Genomic DNA, 6,076 nt, shown 5'->3' with positions numbered 1-6,076 from the left:
TTAGTCAACTCTTCTAGGACTGTTTCTTTACTGACTTAAAAATATATGTCCCCAATAGATGTTGTCTGATTTCTTGCTTTGATACTACGGTACTGAAGAGAAGTTGCTATTTTCATACTCCTGCCACGTTCTGTTTCTGACTATGGGATTAGAAGTATTTGCTGACTGATTTTCTTTATTCTCTAGCAGTTTAATCATTTTTACTTAGCATGGATATTAGCAGTATTTATTTGTCTGCTTTTTATTGAAAAAAAAACAAAAACAACAACAACAACAATAACCAAAACCAACAAAAACACATCAAAAACAAATGAAAGCTCCAAAATTCCTTTCCTTTTATCGGTGGTTTTGCTTGTCGCAAATTTTTCCTTACTAGTTTTTGAGGGTTTTTTTTTTTTCTATCTAATAATATCTGTTTTATCTCATGTGTCTGGCCTTCCCCTTTTCCATGTGTTGTATTTTGGCCTTTTGTCTTTTTTTCCCCCTTGTTTCAGTTGTTTTTTCTTGCTCACAGACTTTCTCACTGAACCCAGAACAAGCTTTTCCTGAAAGCTTTGCGGAATTGGGATGGTTTTGGCCATACAATCCTATTTTAATTAAAGAATAGTTTTCATTCACATTTTCCCGCCTTACATTTTTTTTTTTTCTTCCAGACAACTCAGTTCACAAGTTTGCTCACCTTGGAATTTGCTTTGTGAAGCACAGACTATGCATAGGTTTATTACTGCCTGTAGCTCTCCTCCACACGCCCATGTTCAATACGAACATATAAAACTGCCAGTTTGCACTCACATTGCCATGCCTTGTATGCATCGTGTTGAGCTCTGAGAAATCGGCTTGTTTTGGGTGCAGCGTCTAGTTTTAAGGAAATTAATTGTGAAAATGGGAAGGATATTTGGCCGACTGCTTGAATACCTTGGGGAATGTCTTGCAAGGTAAAACATTTCTTGCAGTGTTGTGAGGTTTGTTGTTGTTTTGTTTGTTTTGTGTTAAAGGTGCTTGAGATCACCTTCCCTTGTTTGGTGCATTGTTTTCTTATGTCTTCTATCCTTCCTTCTTGGAATCTATTACCAAGCACAGGGATGTCTGTGTATTTAAGGCTGTACAATTCATTTGTTACTGGTAATTTCAAAGGTACTGCTTATGTTTGTGCAGTTTGCTGCTGTTTCTGTAACTTTTACTATCACACAGGAGGAAACTGGCTTTTATTACGGTGCTTTCCCATTGAGTTTCAGAAGTGCCACTTTATTCCTGGACTTTTTTTCCCCCCCAATCAGTTGAATTTCTTATTTCTGTTTACACCAGCAACAGGAATCTGGGTAGAAACAATGAAAAATACTTCATTCTCATTGTCACCTAGTTGAGTTTTTATCAGGTCTTTCTCTTTGAATTTCTGAGGCTGTTTAAGACATTCAGAGTGCCTCAGGGTAACAGAAACAGTATAGTAGCTACATGCAGGATGCAAAGCATAACATCCATACACAGTTATCCGCTATGGAGAAGAAGCCTCAAGTTTCAGAGTGTGACTTTGTCAGATTTGTATTCTCAAGCTGACAGCAGTTCAAATATTTAACTTCCACTTGCAGGATATTCTCCAATAAGATCCTGTGGTCCTTCCTCTTCAGCTTCCTGAAATCTTTAACTCCGCATTTTCTTCGTAATGCCAATCCATTTGTTCCCATATGTGTATACCGAAGAAGACTTGGTATTGATTCTGGAGTTCTGTGTTAGTTTGCATCTTGAGTCTTTGCTGGAATGTGGCAGCACTCCTTGTCCTTTCCTGAATCGGTTGTCACTTCTTAGCTGGATTTTGCAAATTCTCATTGCTTTAAAAGGAAACATCATGTAGGCTGGAAATCATTTAGAAAAGTCACCCACAACATGGTAATGGAATCTCAGCCATGACTAATGATAGCATTGCTGGTCTATAATTCAGTTAAATCTTCAAGAAAGATTTTAAACTTGCACAATTTAAAGCCCTACGGTTGATCAACCATGTCGCTTATTTTGCTGGTTTTCACTGCCATTGAAACTGCCATTCTCTTCTTTTTTTATTTTCTTTTCCTTCTCATAAGGTCTTATTACGCCTTTCTTCAGTACATTAAAGTCTTCTGCTATCAAAAATCTTTTCTAATGAGTTACATGCCCGTGATCGAGCTGATGTATTCATCTTTCCAAACAACTGAATTTAATTGAGCTGGTGTAGGTGTCTCCCAGTAAGTCTTGGCTCCCTCCTGTAGCACTTAGCTATTGCCTTTCTTTTCCTTTACAAAAGGACCAGGCTGTGTTGTACTTAGATGCAAGTCTTGCTATGTTAGTCCTGGACCATCTTGAAGTACCAAACTTACATTGCCACAAAAGAACACGTAATTCTTTTAATGAGATCTTTTTCATTCAATTAAATCAAATGCTATTATGTTTCCTTTCTTAGCTGAGTGTAACCCAAATAGATTACGCTTTGATTTTGCCAAGTCAGCATTAGGTCAACTGGCTTCTAAGCTACCGAGATGATCCCTCTTATTTTTCAAATACTTTTAAAATGAAAGTATTTACTGGCTTTCTGGAACACACTCAAACTCCAAAGTTGTTTTGAAAGGAAAGGCCATTGTTTCCATTTGCTTGCCAGATGATTCTTTCAAAATTCTTGATTGTGAGTTTATAGCTATGCAAATTCTAGGATGTTTTATGGGTGGAACTAAACGTCTTCATAGATATCATTGGCAATAGGTAATAATTCATTACTTCATAGATTTGTCTACATCATCCAATTTTCTTCATAATATAGAATATAACTAGGAGATTCTGCTTGTCTTCTATATTTTTATCAATTATTTTATCATCTTTATATCAACAAAAGGATATATATCTTGTCTAGGATTTTGCAGGTAATGTACCCGAAAGCTGCCCAAGTTTACTAGTACAGTTCTGAACATAGAATGAAATTTTTTTGTACATTTCGCTAAGTACATGATAGGTACCTGTCCAATCGTCATTTCAGGTACAACAGATTAAATTTGTGTGCATGGTTTCTTGTTTCTGTATAGTAGAACACCAAAGTACTCAAGAGATGTAGTGACTTGGTCCAACAAACATTTCGATTTCATGTAGTGTCTATGTAATGAATGGAAAAAAAAAAAAACTGCAAGAAATCATGACACCAAAGAACTAGAGTCTATGCCTAGTTTTGCTGCTGAATTAGGATATGTTTTTGGATTGTGGATGCAGCTATAGTTTGGGGCATTTGGCATCGTCTTTCATATGCAAGGCTGATTAACCACGCGTGGGGAAAGTGCTCCAGATCAACTGATGTTTGTGAGAATGGAGTGAGAGGGGGGGTGGGGGTGGGGAACTAGTCTTTCCTGCAGAGGAAATACAGAGCAGGGACCTCCAAGAAGAGTTGAATGTGTACCTTTATGGCAAAAAAAGGGAACTAAGTGAGAGACTTTGAAATTGTAGGCTACCTGCTGGGTGTGCATAATGATCGCTCTCAAGTACTGACCTTCACCTTGTGGTCCGTGGACAACATTTAAGAGGTCTGTAAGGTAACTGAAAAACCAGAGGCTTACATTTTAGGCAGGTGTTTACATTTCCAAGGGAAAATATGCAGGCATCTGTAGATCAATAAAGGCTGAGAACCACTAGTCTTCAGTAGGCTGTTTAGCTTCCCTCTGTGAGCTGTGCAGGCCTTCTGTGGGGTACAGTCAGATCCTGCGTGAAATTACGTCACCATGTTAGCAACAGGGTGTAATTGAAATGGTGAACTCTGGTGAGGAGAATGGTAACTCAACTATCAATATGTGAGGCTGGGTGGGGGATAGCAGTGGATGATATTGTGCCTTGAACCTACTCAACCTATCTTCCTTTAAAGTTACCTGTGTCAGACATAGGATGGCTTAGGTTGGAAGAGATCTCAAAGATCACTGAACTCTAACCCATCTGCTGCTTGCCACCCACCAGCTCAGGCTGCCCAGGGTCCCATCCGACCAGTCCTCAAACAGCTCCAGGGATGGGGCATCCACAGCTTTGCTGGGCAGCCTGTGCCAGTGCTTCACCACCCTCTGAGTAAAGAATTTCTTCCTAACATCTAATTTTCTCTTATTTCACTTTAAAGCCACTCCCCCTTGTCCTATTGCTATTAGACCATCAGAGAAGTTGCTGTCCTTCCTGTTCATAAGCTCCTGCTGCGTACTGGAAGGCTGCAATGAGGTGTCCCTGGAGCATTCTCATCTCCAAACAAAACAAGTCCAATTCCCTCAACCTTTCTTCATAGGAGGAGAGTCTGAGCATGTTCGTGGCCTCCTTGGGACCTGCTCCAACAGCTCCACATCTTTCTTATGCTGACGGCCTCATGGTTGCAGTACTCCAGATAGGTTTCACAGGGCAGAACAACCACCTTCCTCGTGAGGAACAGCCAGGATGTATGTGATGGATGCTTGAAAAATGCAACAGAAAAGCAGAAAGAGATTCCAGATAATTCTCTGCCTCTGTTCCTGGCCAGAGAACCAGTTCCAGTGCGGCACTGGACACCTGTCCTGGCACGTCTCAGGATGTCAGAACCTTGAGGAAGCCTTACTGGGAGGTTTATTAGCTCATACCTCATCCAACACTGCTACACTGGTACTTTAACTCATAGAAGTGTTTATGCTAAAACATGTCACACCTCAGCAGTAACAAGAGTAGTAACCTCACTGCAGGTCAGGATTCTTCTGGAAACCTGAGAGATGTACTTCTCCATTAATCTTGAGTTTTTAAAGAAAGCATAAACAGGAAGAAAGCAAACTTCTCAATTCAGGAACTAGTTTTTTGTTGGAAGAGTTTTTATTTCTACTGCTCATGATGCCACATGAGTATACAAAATTCCCTCTCCTTTTTGTTTTTCAATTTTACAGCAGTAGTTAATGAGGTTAAAGATTCATTTGTGCACTTTGCTAAGGTTTATCATTTATATTTTTGGAAAAGGTATACTGTCTTTCATATCAGCAGTGACAGCAAAGCCAGACGGTGTTTTTCTTTCTACCTCAGTGGAATAGTGTTTTGACACATACACAGCCTTGGCTTGGAGGATAAGCTGGGATTCCTGAGTAGTCTCTTGACCAAACTGGTAATATTGAAGAACACCTCTTCCTTAAAATCAGCTCCATCCACCATGGTAACTGCAAACAAAATGCTTTTTGGGGTTGTGGTTTAGTCTTGTGACAGGATATAGGAAATACGATTTTTATATAACAGCCATATCCTTCTCTTTAATTAAAGAGTATAAGGCAATTTGTATAACAATTTTGAAGTACTTTACAACAAAGTGAGGCTTAATAATGCTCAGCTTAAGTGAAACCAGTTGCTTCATGAAAGAACCAAAAAGAGTAAGAAAAGGTTTTGATTAAAAATATTGAGTAACTTTAATGACTACAGGAACAGGACTATTTGTATCTCCAGAACATTGTGGATCTCTGCATTAACCAAATAGTCTGTCAGCAAAGCGGTCAATAATTTCAACAGCTGCGATTCATTCTTGTCGCAGCCTCTCACATTTGTATTGCAGACTGCTAGAACACTTAATCCCTGCAGGTCCATATAAATAAAGATCTGGTGCCTTGGAAGATTTTTAGGAGGAACAAGAAGAATCAAATATGATCAATTTTCCTCGTGGATGGTATCTAGTAACAAGGTACCCTGAACAATGGCTGTTGTATAGTCAGTCAGGAGAAAAAGGAGAGGGAAAAACAAAACAAACAAACAAAAAAAAGCAGGCAGCAAAAATGCAAATGAAATTTAACATTACCAAAGAAATTCATTGTCTCTTCAACACTGCATCGTAGAAAATCAACTCAGTCTCCTGATACAGCAATCCTGGATGTTATGTTTTGGTCTAAAGATCAAAAGAAACAAGATAATTTTGTCTCAGTTCCTTCATAATCAGACTTGTGTCCTCACCTTCTCACCCTTGCACGCTGCATGTGCAGCCACTGGCAAAGGGCTCTTAGGGGAAGGAGTCCTGAAGTCTGTAGCAGAAGGGCCTGTAACCTGGAAGTAATACGTGGCAGTGCACAGTCAGAAAAGCGGTTTTGTAGAGGTGGAG

At 39.4% G+C, this 6,076-nt stretch overlaps 1 long non-coding RNA gene across 1 annotated transcript; it reads right to left on the bottom strand.

Annotated features, from left to right (window-relative positions):
* Positions 1–250: 250 nt before the first annotated feature.
* On the bottom strand, positions 251–5,933 carry LOC128089833 (uncharacterized). Its single transcript, XR_008210700.1, has 2 exons — positions 5,046–5,933; positions 251–3,708 (listed from the first exon to the last, which is right to left on the bottom strand). It is a non-coding gene; the product is annotated as an uncharacterized LOC128089833 (long non-coding RNA).
* Between the last annotated feature and the right edge of the window lie 143 nt (positions 5,934–6,076).

Source organism: Tympanuchus pallidicinctus, unplaced genomic scaffold (assembly GCF_026119805.1).
Source record: "Tympanuchus pallidicinctus isolate F22 unplaced genomic scaffold, pur_lepc_1.0 scaffold40, whole genome shotgun sequence".
In the NCBI taxonomy this organism is placed as follows: domain Eukaryota; kingdom Metazoa; phylum Chordata; class Aves; order Galliformes; family Phasianidae; genus Tympanuchus; species Tympanuchus pallidicinctus.
The sequence above is the reverse complement of the archived record's forward strand: the minus strand, read 5'-3'. Positions and strand labels throughout refer to the sequence as shown.